Raw genomic sequence first — 17,298 nt, forward strand, 5'->3', positions numbered from 1 at the left:
GTATCTAAACATGATTACACGAGACTGCAGAGGAAATGGACACCAAATGGTCTCTTCTCAGAGTAATGAATAAAAAATTGCCACAGTCAAATAAACAAAAGTAAACTATCTTCTAATGCCTGATTCAATGTATCAATGGGGCACAAATGCTCCTTGAATGCCATTATGTTTTTTTGTACCCTGATGTGAGTGCTTTCTAACAGCATGTTGTCTCAAGTGTCCATTGAGTGAAAGCATGGCTCGCACTGATAGCGTGTGTTCTGGTTTCATATATCACTTTAACTCAAACAAAGCCAGGAAAAGGCCTGCGTCTAAAAGTCTCATCATCTCTTCTCACCTGCAGGAACGGCTTTGCCAGAATGGAACTATTAAATCATAATGAACACTTTTATTAAGCTTTTTCTCTCAGCCTGCTGTGGTTTCATAGTAAATTAGTAGTTAAGGAATAATTCCATTTTAAAATAACCATTGGTATATCAGCTACTTAACCCATGTTACTTTAAATTCATGAAGAAAAATATGTTTTTGTGAATGCAGAATTTGCTGTTACAGCGAATTAAATTCAGTAAATGTGGCAACATTATGTGTAACTGTTTTTTTTTTTCAATTTAGCTCCCCTAAAGTTCCTGAGTGCAATTCACTTCTGCACGCTGTTGGAAATATGAACAGCTGTACCCATTTATTTTTATCACTGCATTACTTATGATAAAAAACTACTCTGCAGCTTTACCAACAGCCAAACATCAAGAAAGTGCACACTGCAAAAAAAGAAAAGTTGGTTGAACTCAAAATTTCAAGGCAACAAACTTCGATAAAATTTAAAGTTGGACAATTAAACTAAATATTTTAAGTTTTGTTTTTGAGTTTGCTCAACTCTGAATTCAGATTTTTGTCAATTCAACTGTAAGTTGTACTAACTTAGAATTTTATATTGTAATAACTTTTAATCCTTACTTCTGCTAACTTCTGCAATGTGCTGAATTGGCACGATTGTAACGCCGCTATGAAATGTCAGCTAATGTTGCGACCACAATTTTGAGTTAGCATTGATACGCTAATGGCTACTCTTGTAGCTGTAACAAGCAGCGCCGCTAGCATTCGTTAGCCGCTAGCTTTCGCTAATGACTGAATTTCACAACAAAGAAATAAGAGTTAGCAGAACTATTGTCCCTTGTTGTGAACCCCAACTTAAAGATATAAGTAACAACAACTCACCAACTTGTTTTTGAGCAGACAACTGGCTTCCTTTGTTGTGCTAACTTACATTATTGCCCTAAATGTCAGTAATTTATATTTCCAAGTTTTACCAAATTAAATCACTGTTTAAGGCCAAAAAATACAAGTTGGCTTTTTTGCAGTGCAGCAACACAAGTCATAGCAAGCCAGCTAATATTACTCACTAGTCCAACGAGGAGCATAGCTTTTGCCAACGACTAAAATCCAGTCTAAGATTTGAAGCTATTATTTTAAAATAAAATTAGTGCATAATGTTGCTTTAACAATATCAAAACTGTTTACAAAGCATCTGTTTACAAGCTCTCACATAACTGTTGCAGTAGATTCCAAGTCTTTTTTTTTTTTACATACAGTTGTGTGCTCAATACCTCAAAGACACATTTTGGGTAAAACTTTATTATTATTTAAAATGCCACGACTGTCTGCACAATGTTGTTTTGCAGTCGCGGCCCCCATTTATTAGGCACGCAAGAAAAACAGAGTTTTATTATTATTATTTTTTTATAACTTTATTTTAGGCATTTTTAGTTATACAGAAATGAGCATACATACATACATATACAAACATACAAACTAAAAATATAATCCCATATTAGTACCCTCCCTTTCTCCCTCCCTTTATACCCTCCCATGGGACCAAGAGTACAAAAAAATAAATAAAATAAAATAAAATGAAACACAAGATCCAGTTCTGCAGAGGTACACTGTAAAAAGGTTTGTAGAAATAACAGTAATACACTGTCAAATACATCAGAAATAGGGCATAAAATGAAAAATTGTATATCACTGTATTAGACGCTTTTAATTACCGTAAATCAAAGAATAGCCCAATTTCATGTCATAAATTGGAAGAAACACACAGTTTTGCTGTAAAATATAACATTTTCATGCAAAATGTTTGGAGAAATACCCTGATGTGTGAATGAATTCCACAATTACCCTAAAAAATAACAGACTAAATTACAGTTTTTTTTGCTGATATTTACATTTAAATTTAGAATAGAAAATCCACTCACTGTAATTTTTACAGTGAAGTTCTGGCAACCACAGCTGCCGGTATTTTACCGTAAATTAAACAGATTATTTTTTACAGTGTATACCAATGGGCTAGTCAGACAGGTGACTAGAGAAAGAGTACTTTGATAACATGATCTGTTAAGGATTCAACTTCTTAAAACAGAGTTTTATTTAACAATTCAAGGTAACTCTGGGTGCGGAATTGATATTCCTTTAAACATAGAATCCAACAACAGTGAGTCTTTGTGGCGGTACCACATCTTAACTGGGATTATTTGCAATGTAAACTGGGGAGCTTGGCATGAGCTCATTGACATGTGATGGAGCACAAGTAAGTGGAGAAAAAAAGTGTTTACTCCAAGAATTATAAATGCTGTAGAAATGACTGGACATAAGCCTTGCTAAGACATATCCTGTTAGGCATCCTCCAGTGAAGTGAATCAAAAAGTTAGCTCATGAGCTACATCTGCTCCCTAAGCTTATCACTGCTGGTGGGGATTGTCATAGAATTATATGCAAGACGCAATGTTTACTTCAGCTGCGTCCCATTGATAAGGCAGAGAGTGGAAGCAGTGGAGAGAAAACTAAAACCTCGGGAGAGAGCAATAGTTTGTGGAGCTGCAGAAAAAAAGACTGCAGTCCAGGACCACCATTAAAAATGATATAGAGCAAAGCTCTGGACCTGAACCCAGAGGCTGAGGAGGAGCTGAATGATCATACTGTATAATAATGAGTCATAATGAAATATGCATGTGTCAAATAGTCAGGCCATAACATAAAGCTAACACAAGTTTGCAGGGATAATTCTTATAGTTCAGACACAGTATGTCTTGAATATGAGAGCAAAATACCCTCAAAGGAAACTGACTGGCTTTTAAATTTGTATGTGATAAGGCCAGTGTATGAAGAGGTATTAAGGAAATTAATTTTAATAAAAGTAGTAAAACTACAAAATAAAAGTATTCTATTAAAAGTAAAATCACGGTTTCAAAATGTTACTGTGGAATAAGCTAATATTGTCAGCAAACTATAATTAAAGTATCAAAAGTGAAATATCTCTCATGCAGAATAATCCCAGTATTATATTACCATAATGTATGTTTTAGCAGAATCTTACTATATAGTTGGTTGAGTTCGAGTTAATTTTTAACAATTTATTACAAATAATTAATGCACTTTTTGTCCTTGAATCTATAACAGCACATCAATTATATAACCAAATTGTCAGATGTGATCAGGTTCATTCTTATGTGACAAGGTCAGCTAATGGTGGTCAGATGATGTTACCATGTCCAAAATCAAATGCCTTAAAGAGAACAGTTATTTATCGTGCTATCAGTTATTGGAATAATTGCCCACTGAATATACGTGAACTGAATAGTAAAGTATCTTTTAATCATTACTTGAGAATGCACTATTTAAATTTGTGAGTAGTGAATTAACATATTTACTGTATGAATGTGAGAATTAATATCATAGATATGAATGTAATAACTTATTCAGAATGATTTCTGATGATGTATATAATAATGTCTACAAAGTTTAATTGTTAAGTGATTTTTGTTTTGCCTTGTGGACCCCAGGAAGACTAGCTCCTCCCACTTTTGGTGACAGCTAATGGGGATCTTTTTAACAATAAACAATAAACATCATATCATATAAACTGATCAAATGTTTTGAGTGTAAAATCGTAATCTTTAATATAACCAGTAATTAAAGTGGAGTTAATAAACTTAATAAACTATACATTATTAATAGCTACATTGTACATTAATTGTAATGAATAAATGACAAATGAACAACTTTAAATATACTTATATGAAATAAAAAAGAATGATTAGCTTTCATTTATAATTGTGAATGTAAATAACGTACAGCCGTGGACGGATTATGTGATTACACCCACCATGATAACGCAGCCAAACATCCAGGCTTTTGCACCTCTTTCTTGTTAGTTGCATCTCTTTGTGGTCTTCTTTGCCTCTGTGTGTTAATTTCCCATCCCTTTTAGGGTTTTTTTTGCTCTCCGTGGTCCTTTTTGGTCTCTTTGTGGTATTTTTTTTGTCTCTGTGTGGTCATTTTTCATCCCTTTTGGGGTAATTTCTTTGGCCATAAGAATATAATGCTTCTTGAGCTGGAAATAACTTCCCTGTGAGCATTAAAATCTGGGCAGTGATTACATTTACTCCAAAATATGTTGGGCAGAACCCTTTTAATTGTATATAAACTTGAACCTGGTCTCACAGGAATCCGTGAAATAGCCACGGATTTGCTTAACTCCTGGCGGTCAGAACAAAAAACATGGCGGACAGTTCTCTCATTTTTTGTGAAAAAAATCAATATTTTGACTTAGTTTCTGCATAAAAATGGATTTTGATCACATTTCTAGCGAAATATATATGTTTTATTTTCTAAATCTTCACTCAGTGAATGTACATAATCACTTTGTATGTTGGAATAGCCACGGGATATAACTGTCATTAACTTGCATTGTAGCGAAATCCGTGTCAGTTTCACGGAAATTTGAGTGATTCTGTGGCTATTCCACAGATTTTGAGTTAAGCAAATCCGTGACTATTTCACGGATTCCTGTGAGACCATGTTGATAAACTTGCATGCCACTCACAACTTCTCCCTTTTTTTTCTCCATAGTTGATTGTGTAGAATTAATTCCCCATTCAGGATCTGCACATATGCATTGGAGCTGCCAGCAGAGTTCTCATAAGCACTTTCACATTCAGTCTTGATGGTTAATTACATTTCCAAGGTGTTGCTTACTACCTGGGGAGACGTTTGTTCAGCTGAAACTGGAAGTGGAGGTGACTTTGCCTCCCCTGAGCACAGACAATGCTCTGAGATGGAACATGGGTCCTGAAAGGTGGCATTAGCGACCCGCTGAAATGAAATGGTGTCAGCCTTTGTCTTACCACATGGCTGAATTTAATTTGTGTGATCCCCATGTCCTCAAACCAGTGGAGCAATCAAAAGTACTGCTGATGAAGCTCAAGGGCGTCCAAGAGGGCTTTTATGAACTGTGAGCGGTTATATTGAGAATGAAAGAGCATTTTTGTCGTCTCAATAAACAATAGTCTGGAAGGTTCAGATGAATAGTTTACACATATTTTAGCTGACAATAAAATCAATGAACTGAAACGGAAATAAAAAAGAAGGAAATTCAGAAGACTGGAGTCCTTAATTATAATCATCTCGTTGCTTTCCTGCATTGTTCCAAAATAGCACCAAAATACATGTTTGTTTGTTTTTGATGCTGCCAAGAAAGATGTAATCCATAACTATACAAAAAATAGAAGCTGCATACCTTTCAGTATGACAAAGCTCTCATTTACTTCTGAAAAACATTAGTATAAACCACCATGTGCTTTGTGGTTTCAAACTCTATTATATTATTGTAGGGGTATCTGGTTACAGATACAAATTGCCTCCAGCAGGAGACACCAAAAGATGTAAGGGGTGTCGGCTTATTTAGATCAATTTTGCTATCATAAATTGACTTAATTAATATTCATACTTTAAATGAATCAAAGTTCCTTGGGGCCCTGCCTCTTTACTTAGAGTGAGGAAAGATAAAATCACAGTAAATCAGTCTCATAAAGTTACTAAGCTATCAATTTGGAACAACTGATTAATAACTGACTTAATTATAATCAAATTCCCATATTCATATTTAGTGTTGGTTGAAGGAATTTGGGAGTTCTTCTCATAGCAGAGGTTGGAGCAGCGTATTAATCCAAGAAAAGATTTATTCTAAAAACAAAGCAAAGCAAGCAAAATACACAAAATGTGTGTAACAAAAAGGCCGATCGAGGGCAGTAACGGAAGCTAATCAAAATGGCGGGAGCCCTCTTGGGGCAATAGGCTATGCTGACCTTAAAGTCTATTGCTGTGTTCCAATCCCCATACTTCCATGAGTACACTTAAACACAGTACACTATCCGCACTTACTAAGTACGCAGATTTCAGCAGGTGAGTGTTGTTCCAAATCTAATACTCCGTGGTGCACTTACCGGAAATTACGCTCGCGACACCTGCGAAAAACTTCCCGCTTTGAACGGCAAAAAAATTACCCTTTGTGTTGTTTAATCTTTACTTCTACAATCCGGCAATATGGCTCCATTAACGCAGCAAATGTGGAGAATGCACCGGCGTCGTCGGCCGCCATTACAAACATTTTTTCGAGCTGAGCAGCTCTGCCTGGCTCCGCCTCTTCCGCTACGTAGACAAGATGGTGGCCGCTGAGTGCGTATAGTGTACATCGTTCCACACTCACCGTTTTGACCGTTATGAGTGCAACATCCGGGTCCTTTAGGTACACTTCTTTTCGCCGCGATTGGAATCAGAACACCCTGCGTACTCAAACTAAGTATAGTAAGTATGGGAAGTATGGCTATTGGAACACAGCATATGTGTTTGTAGGAAGCCAAAATAAAGTATATTTTATGTGGATTAGTGTGTGAGCAAATCAAAGGAGTTAGAGTTAATTTACATGTACAACTTAAAGTCTGTAGAGCAAGATTAATCATACAACTGTGGCTAAAAAAAATATCACAACAATTATACTCAACAAACACACAACAGATTAAAACCATTGATTAAAGTTTAACAAACTTACCCTTGCTTGTTCTAACTGCCAAGAGTACTGTACAGAGTACTGCAGCACAGAGTCCAGAGTTGAAAACCCTAACTCTTTCCCCCTCAAACGTTCGGCGAGGAGAAATAGGTGAGGATTTTGTGTTGGAGTCAGATAATTTAATTTTAAAGGTTTCCTCAATCTATTTCCCAACAACCTCCATCTTGAAGGCATGAAAGTCAAGAAATTGCTGGCACAATTTTCAATGCATTCAGTCCATAAATCCAAATGAAACTTGTGGGATACTTGTGACCCCTACATTATATTCTCATCTGTGTTGAGTATTTCTAACAGAGTGAAGATCAAAATTAATTCTGCTATGACAAGCTGTGAATTAATTTGCTGCCAAATTAGATTTATTATTAACCTCAACCTTTTTTATTTTTATGTTTAAGACAGATTTTTACAGACGGATCATGATGCACATCCCTGCTTTTATTTTGAGAAAGCTGCTCTTCTTGAGAAACTCTGCCAGCATCCTTTTACTGTCACCAGGCAACTGCAACATCAGCTGCTGTCAGTCATTTAGATAGCATAACTGATGACATTAGCTAATGCCTTTAATAGCTTTGAAGGCTAACTAAACTCACCTCCCATTTCAGTCACAAGACTTAAAGCCACTTAATTAGACAGTTGATAAAACTGGGAAGCAACAGGCCTGCCTCTGTTTTCAACCAGGTGGACAGCAGTGAAAGAGACAAGTTGACGTTCATAATTTCTCCTCTTCTAAAAGGTGGATACTGACGACTCTAATTCATTATAGTTGTGTTTTTTTTAATTGAGTGAATATCTCATCACTGTCTATTCTAGGCGTGGGCTGAAAGAAATCCCAGTGTCGATACACAAACAGTCCGTCAAACCATGCAACCACATAGATCGTTTGATCCTATATTCCTAATTATACATCAATATTGGTCATAAAAGCTGCGCCTGGTTAACCATTATATAGGCTACATATCGGCCTTCTCATAAACATAAAGGAACTAGATTGCATTTTGCTTGTGGTGGTCAAATCACATATACATACATATACATCAAATATGTGTTTTTGATTTTGTGATGAACTGTCCCTCTAAAGCCTGATTTCCACCGTGCGCGTTACGTCAGCGTCACGTCAGCGTCGCGTACGCCGTTGCAAATAGGTAACACTCTAATCAATGAGAGCATTTCCACCGGGCGCGCTGCGTAACGTCTCAGCAGCGTCTCTCCGCGAGCATTAGGTAGGACTTCTATTTCTCCGCGAGACGCTGCCAAACCGCGTAAATCTCAACAGAGCAGATCGCACCAGACAGGAAGTCCGACTCAGAATCAACGTAAAACACTTCCGCCCCTTTCAAAATAAAACACAATACGCAGTTCATGCAGCCTAAAACTACTTCACATCAACATTATGTTATGACCGGGGCACCAGATCAGCAATCTATCAATCAATCAATCAATCAATCAATCAATCAAAGGGTCTCAGAGGATCGGCGACACGGACGACAAGAGACTGATTGTTGAAGTGGAACATCATACAATCATTTATGACATAACATATTGTTTTTATAAGGATAGATGGTCAGATCAACAGATCTTCCACGCCAGAGAAGCAAAGTAAGCTGTTGGTTGTTGTTGTTGTTGTTGTTGTTGTTGTTTACTTTATACACACAGTTTATCCATAGACTGTATAAATAGAGTTTAGAGTTTATCACGGGATCTTGCGGTCTCCCGTATGGTCAGGATTATCGCGTGATCTCGTTATCTATATCTATATCCCGTATACGGCCGGCTCGCTAAGCTTACGTGCTGCTGCTGTAACGCGCCCGGTGGAAATCCCCAGTAAGAGTTACATAGTGACTTTTTGTAAGTTTAAGTATTATTGAATGAGCCTCAAATGATGCATACACACACAAACCATGCATTGGACATGTTTTCATGCAAGCATGAATGGAGCGGCGACCACAACAAAGAACAGACAAACTCTGATTACAATGCATCCAAAGGGACATATCGGCCTTCTCATAAATATAAAGGAACTATATTGCATTTTGTTTGTGGTGGTCAAATCACACTATACACACTATATATACATAAAATAGTTTTTTAAGAGTTACGTAGTGACTTTTTGTAGGTTTAAGTATTATTGAATGAGCCTGAAACGATGCATACGCACACATGAATGGAGCATGAAAGGAGCGGCGACCACAACAAAGAACAGACAAACTCTGATTACAATGCATCCAAAGGGACTATGAATTATTATCTTGTCAGGACACCATTACTCCATTATTATTTTTACATGGCAAATATTTGCTTACTGTTATATCAATGTTCTGAATATAGTGTTCAGAACTACAGAAAATAACATCGTGCAGTCCCGGCTCAGGCCAGGCACACAGTTCAAATGGAAGACACAAGAATTTAAAAACTTCTCCTTTATGGTGAACTGAAAGAAGGCCAAAGAGATAGGGTGGGCAGAGGAAATGATGCAAATATGTAGACAAAGCCAACTTTCAATCCTGCAACATTAATCCAGATACCTGGGAAGGCACAGCTCGCAACAGAACCTTGTGGGCTCTGCTATGGGGACCTCCTTTGAAAAAAGCCACATTCAACAGAAAAACAAACAAATGATGGTGTTGAAAGAATCCTGCGCTGGCCTAACAGACCATGTTCAATCTGGATTATTTAGATATCACTAGGGGTGCACCGATTGCTATTTTCTGGCCGATCACCGATCACCGATTTTTAAAAAGCCTGACCTGCCGATTACGATTTTGGCCGATTACGATTTTTTTATAACTCTGAACTAACTGAACCTTCAATGTTTGAATCTTATTTTATTGAAAAACAATAACACAGCAGTATTTTTCTTTAACAAATAAAGGAAATCACAATGTCTGAGGTAATTAATAAAATACTGAACTTAAAATAAATAGCAACAATTTACAGGACATACCAACAAAAGAACTGCAACCATAAATAAAGTGTCCTGAGTTTTTGGTTTTGTTATAGTACAACATACATACAACTAGGGATGGGCATCGATTTTCGAATAGTCATTAAATAATAAAAAATCGAATAGTCTTAATATCTGGAAGGAAAAAAAGTTGTATTACTGGTGCCTTCCACACGGGGGCAGCGTAGCATTTGATGATACAGTGTGGCGCGCTAGATGTCCGGTGCTTGTTGTAAACAAACAGAGATCACTAAGTGAACACCTCCTGCAGCAGCAGCACATACACACTGTACTGCTACAGAGCTAACTGTAGCTAACTGCCGCTGACAGCGGCTCTTCTTAACGAGCAAGCCTCCGGCTCGTTAGCGGCTCGTTAAGAAGAGTAAGAAGGAGTCGCTGGATTTGTCTCCAGTCGCTTTCTTGAAAAATAGTTGCTAAGGGGGTCTGAAAAGTTGCTAAATTTAGCAAAAAAGTTGAGACTGCTTCGCCGGTGGGGGGTTATTATCGAGGTAGATAAGATCGGTTTGACGTAAAAAAGAACCGGCCGATCGCCGATCCCGCAAAATTAAGGAAATCGGCTGATATCACCATTCATGATGATTTACACCAACATGCCATTAATTACAGATGCTATAAACAGCCACAGCCATGCGTAAAGGCTGTGCGTAACAAAAGCTGCTCAGGTATTGTTGAAGAAGCTTGCAGATGTCTCTCAGTAGGTAAAATTTCACTTCCTCTTTGCTGTTCTTTTCCCTGAAAGGTCTAACGAGTAGCGAGGTGTCTGTAACTATGGGAATGAAAAGAAGGCTTGTGCATGTGTGCTGAACACCACAATGACATTTAGAAAAAATAAAGATATAAATACGCACAGCTTTACAGATCTAGCAAAAGAATGTTTTTATGTATGTAGTCCCTGGAGCACAATTCAGCGCAGAAATCTACTCAAACTCATGGAGAACAATTAAAGAAAGCATCTTCTGCTACCAATCATCCCGTGTGATCACAACCTGTCAGAATTTGATAACATACCTTTAGGTTTGCTCTTTGAAAACTTTTTTTTAAAATTGTATTTCATGTTTTCAACCTTTTTAAGTAAATGAGGGCAGCTGGTGGCAGCTGCATTGCTATTATAGTTTGATGGAGATTTAATTTAGCAGCCAAACAACACAGGCAGACAGGCCTGTTAAAAGTTCTGACCACGACATTAAGAGCCAACCTGGTCTCACAGAAATCTGTGAAATAGCCACGGATTCGCTTAACTCAAAATCAGTGGAATAGCCACGGAATCACTCAAATTTCCGTGAAACTGACACGGATTTCACTACAATGCAAGTTAATGACAGTCATATCCCGTGGCTATTCCAACATACAAACTGATTATGTACATTCACTGAATGAATATTTAGAAAATAAAACATATATTTCTCGCTAGAAATGTGATCAAAATCCATTTTTATGCAGAAACTAAGTCAAAGTATAGATTTTTTCACTAAAAATGAGAGAACTGTCCTCCATGTTTTTTGTTCTGACCGCTGGGACCTTGAAAGTCACGTGACTTGGAACAAACCAATAGCCACGGGATATGACTGTCATTAACTTGCATTGTAGCGAAATCCGTGTCAGTTTCACGGAAATTTGAGTGATTCCGTGGCTATTCCACGGATTTTGAGTTAAGCGAATCCGTGGCTATTTCACAGACTCCTGTGAGACCAGGTTCTTAAGAGCATATGATTGGTTCCGAGTCTTAGCAGTGATTGCCTCCACATGGCTCTCGTTCTCATCCCCACATTCAGACGCTTACAGTGCCCTTTGCCATCACTTTTTAATGCACTGCTACCTAAATGCTTTTTCATGCATGAGATGCACACTGTAAAAAAAAACCAGTTGTTTTTACGGTAAAAAAACGGCAGTTGTGGTTGCCGCAACTTTACCGTAATAAATATGGTGCACCTTTTTGTAAAATTACGGTAAAATGATATTAGCACTGTTGATTTCTGTTTAAGATTGCCATTTTATTCCATATTTTACCGTAAAAAAGTTTTTCTATCAAATGAAACGCTGTTCTGCCACACAATTGAAAAGAAAATACTTCATAAATGCTGCATGAATTAAAGATTTTACCATTAATTATATTATATTACACTATATTTCTGTAGAGATATGGTGTTTAGTACATTTAACGGTGATAACAAGTATTTTTATGAATAATAAATGCAAAAATGACAGCTTGTAAATATAATACAGTATATTTGTAGTAATGCATTAAAAAAAATTCTGTTTACGTTGTTTCATTGTAACTGAAACTGAGTTAACCCATTTATCATTTTACGGTCTTTTACTCTCATGGTTTAGCAGTTTTTCACCATAAAATCTACAGACATTTTTTACAGTGCATGTTGTGTAAAGCATCTTTAAGGTAAGGTATTTATTTTGAGTGGCATGATAAATCTGTTGCATGAAAAGATCATGAAAACACCTTACAGTAAGATAGTGATGTAATACAACTCTACTAGATTTTACAGTAGTGTATTTCTGAGACGACAGTACAGTGCATGGGAAACGGTTAACCTTGACTTACTTCCTTTTCTGTATCTTTTTTTTGTATTACGGCTTTTCTCAGCTGAAATCACAATAATGTTTTCCTAGAAATAATCGCAGCATTTTGTGTAAAACGAGATGGCATAGTATGAAATGCTTGAGTGTACAGGAAGTCAGCATTACTGTGGAGAAAAGGGTTATGTTGGAAGTTTCAACTGAACTACCTTAAAAAAACACTACACATACAGGGAGCATTACATTTAAACTGAAAAAATGTTCCTGTAGTTGGAGGCTGTCCTAGTACAAGCAGCTTATTGGGACCCATATCTTTATGTATATTGTTAGGCGGCGACCTTCAGTATCTGTAGTAATTATGACGGGTGCAATGGAGGGAGTCAGATAACTCAGTATTAACCCTTTATCAGGCAAAGAACTATATTTGGTAACTTCAGGTAACATTACGAGGAAAAAAGTTGCAAATTTACTAGATTAAAGTGGCAAATCTACAAGAAAAAAAGTTGCAGATTTAAGAGATTTAAAGTGTCAAATCTGTGCGAAAAAAGTCGCAGATTTACGAGAAAAAAGTGGGAAAAAGCAACTTTCTTCTCGCAGATTCACCACTTTAACTCTCATAAATCTGCGCATTTTTTTCTCGTAGATTTGCCACTTTAATCTCGTAAACTTTTTTCTCAAAATATTATTTCCGTATGTTTTTTTTTCACATTCTGGCTGTATGTAATATCCTCCAGTATTCTCTAGGGTTGAAATTTGGAATTTGCAAGTATTTCAATGAGTGTCCTATTAAGGGTTAAAGTGGTGAATCTGGGAGAAAGAAGTTGCTTTTTTCCCACTTTTTTCTCATAAATCTGTGACTTTTTTCGCGCAGATTTGCCACTTTAAATCTCTTAAATCTGCGACTCTTTTTCTTGTAGATTTGCCACTTTGACCTAGTAAATTTCGTGGATTACAGGAGCTTAATGAAAACACAAGCACAAGCAGACTAAAGAGGATAACACGTCAGGTAAGAACTATATATACAGATTTGGGGAAATTATAATACAAGAAATCAAAACTAAATCCTATTTGCAATATTTCTGTACAATTAGCCTTGTTACACTCGGACTGTTACATTTTGATCCAATGATGTGTGTAACTCCAGCAATCGTTAATGGTGTTAAGCTACTAGAGGGTTCTACTAGAGCAGCTATTCTCAACCTTGGGGTCGGGACCCCAATTGGGGTCGCGAGATGATTTCTGGGGGTCGCCAAATCATTTTAGAAGTCAGCTCTGTCTCCACTGTGTTAAAGTGTTCATGTGTTAATGTGTTTTAGTCTTTTTGGTCATTTAGGTCTTTTTATGTCTTTTTTTGGTCATTTTGTGTCTTTTTTTGATCATTTTGTTTCCTTTTTTGTAATTTTGTGTCTTTTTTGGTAATTTCGTGTCTTTTTTGGGTCATTTTATGTCTTTTTTGTTCATTTTGTGGTCAATTTGTGTCTTTTTTGGTAATTTTGTGTCTTTTTTGGGTCATTTTGTGTCTTTTTTGTTCATTTTGTGGTCAATTTGTGTCTTTTTTGGTCATTTTGTTTCCATTTTTTGGTCATTTTGTTTCTTTTTTGGGTGATCTGAACTGTGTGTGTGAGATTGTGTTCAGTGAGCGGGGGTCATGGACAACATGCATGTTAAATTGGGGGTCGCGACTCAAAAAGGTTGAGAACTACTGTACTAGAGGGTAGGAACCACTGTAAGGGTCGGGACAAACATCCTATGGGGTCGTATTTGTTGGACTGTTGGAGTACACCAGCTGCTCCACTCTCTGTTAGGTCTAGTTCTGTCTTACTGCAGGTTTGAATCCACAAATACTATAACTTCAGAACGATGTATATACAGTGTTAACTTCCTGACCCCTCATCGCTGCTGCAGAGGGCCCACAGTCAGTGGAAAGGGGCCACAGAGGGACATCCACCTCACATGTCCTCAGGAGCTAATAATTAATGCAGCTCTGCCTGGTGCTCTTATCCTCCCCCACAAAATCAGATTGCACAGGTTACATAATGCCACATACATAAGCCCCCACAGGAAGTATTAACTCAATTATTTCCTAATACACAAATGCTACAGATGTTTCCAGTTAAATCAACGTGGAATTACTTGTTTAAAAAGAGTAGAAATAGTTTATTAATTACCAACTCTTGTGTTTCTTTGTTATCTGTTGAAAGCAGGAGGAGACCAAATCTCTTGGGGTTTTTTTTTGGTATCAATATAATGAAACAACAACAGCAACAAAATCAACACATTGTTAATTATTTTAATGAATTCTTATTATTTAACTGCTGCAAAGTGAGCTTGATGGATAGATCCTCTGTCATTTTTAATACCTTTAATAACTTCACAACTTCGCAAGTCAAGTTGTTTGTTTTTGGTATGAAATTGTCTTACTGTAGCATTTGCCTGGTGGTGTAGTTAGGTCATAATTACATATCTGCCAGAGCCAGAGAAGCAGTGACTGACAAAATTGCATTGAAAATGTCAACAAGTGGACATGACATCAAAACAGGTTGTGAACTTACAGTAACAAAAAGGTTTAAAAAGGGCAGTGTGAGAAGTATTGAAGGAACAGTTTGGCAATTTTGGGAAATATGTTAATTTACTTTCAGTTAGAATGGAAGTCTCACTCTCATTTCTGTCTGCTAAATATTAAGCTACAGCTAGTCATCGTTTAGCTTAGCTTAGCTACTAATTACGACCAATATTTACGTTGATTGTTAGAAAGGGACCTCTGCTGATCATAGTAAATACAATGGGAGGAAATGAGGGTGATTTAGTATAAAAACCGACAAAGTCTGCGGATGAATTGAACAAACATTCAATTCGACTGGCTCCAAATTCGATTTGGAGCCAGTAGACCGCTGTTTGTGTCCAGTGCGAAACCAGAAGTCAGTGCTGAGTTATTTTGACTTAATGTAAGTACAAAACTAACATAAGTATATCAGGTGTTTCTTCACGTGTATAAATAGGTCATGTACTCACTTTTCTACATAAATGTCTCAATTTAACTCAAAGTGATCTTTTCCTAAACCTAACCAAGACGTTTTGATGTGTAAACCTAACCAAACTCATCATAACACATGTTTACATATGAGGACTTGTTAATCTCCTGCCATCGGTAGGAGCACTCATTTAGGGAAATTATCTATGGGTCATATCAGAGAGTAGGAAAAAAACAATGTTGACATATGGGTTACAAGGTTATTATAGTTAACGAAAACTAACGAAATAACGAAAACTAGAATTGAAAAAACATTTTCGTTAACTGAAATAAAAATAAAAACTAGAGTTTTTAAAAAAAACGATAACTAACTGAAACTGTATTGTGTGGTTACAAAACTAACTAAAACTAACTAAAATTATAGTGAAAATGTCCTTAGTTTTCATTTTTGTCAACTTTTTTCATTCATAATTCAGTGTTTCTATTTGAACATGCAACACATGGTTAATATGTTTACTGAGACTGTCTACACTCGAACCAAAATTCAAAACACTCGGAACTGTAAGAGTTAATAACCTTATTGAAGCTGAGATGATAAACCAAAGGAAACAAAGGCAAAATTTATTATGACCTCTTTGAATCTGGCACCCAACACATAGCCCATTACAAAAAAACTAAAACTAACACTAAAACTAATAAAAACTAAACTAAAACTAAGCATTTTCAAAAACCAAAAACTAAACTAAAACTAGAAAACTCACTCTAAAAACTAACTAAAACTAACTGAATTTGAAGACAAAAATTCACAACGAAATTAAAACTAAAACTAATGAAAAATCCAAAACTATTATAACCTTGATGGGTTGAAGGACTTGTGCCAGGTTACATGTTTCTTCCTGCTCAGCCTCGTCTTCGTACTAACTTAAGCCAACCAGCTGCTGGCTCTTGCTTCACTTGTAGCATCAAGGTACAGTATGAGCGTGGTACCAATCATAAGTGCATTTCTCAAAATGTCAAACAATTCTCCTCATGTTAATGTAACTTCAATCTGTAGATGAGATTTTAAATTGATTTATTGTTGAAGTAAGCTAACAACAAAAATCTAATCATGTTCTGGCCCTGAGCTGTTCTTGTGATGAAGGAGAGGAAACATTTGCCAAAAACAGCTGTCATGACTATTATTCTCCCATAAACCTGCTCTAAAAGCCAATCTGACAAGTGATTACTTTGTTTTTCATGTCTCAGTCAAATCTAAAAGGCCTCACAATATTAGCTTGTACATATTTTTCCAAGGTAATTCGTCAATGTGACAGCTGCGGTCTCCATTTAGGGATCAGTTTTCAGAATTACACGGGTTTGAAAGAGTACACGGTATCAACTTTCAATGGAGTTTTCAGTTGAACCTCCCACTGATGTGCATATTTTCCAGTGCGGTGACAAAAAAATACAAAGTTAGTGTGAAGCTACCAATATCTTTGTTACAGTTTATGTTGACAGGATCCCCAGGCAACAGCAAAGCAGAGCCGAGGAAGAAGGTCATGTCTGTCTGTTCCCTCTCCCTCCTGAACCCAGCCTCTCCTGGGAAAGGCAAGTCTCTCTAGTTTTTTTTCGAGATGTGCCAGCATGGGGTCTATGTGAGAGAAAATGGATTTCCTTCATGTGCTCAGTGAATATTTGCATCAAAGGAAGCTTATAGCGCCATTGGGGGGGGAGGGCAGTGATGTCTGTTAATGCTGCCACTAAGGCAATCACCCATGACAAATTCTCCACAGACAGAGGAAGTCACAGATGCTGTGAAACTTTCAGACTGATTCTGGGAACTTGTCAACCCTAACTGTCATCAGTGCTGACAAGGTCCACGCCACACAGACACTGTGTCTACACCAGCTGCTACCAAATTGTCAATGCCAAGCCAAAGCCTGCCTGTAATTT

This window comes from Centropristis striata, chromosome 1, assembly GCF_030273125.1.
Source record: "Centropristis striata isolate RG_2023a ecotype Rhode Island chromosome 1, C.striata_1.0, whole genome shotgun sequence".
Taxonomy (NCBI): Eukaryota; Metazoa; Chordata; class Actinopteri; order Perciformes; family Serranidae; genus Centropristis; species Centropristis striata.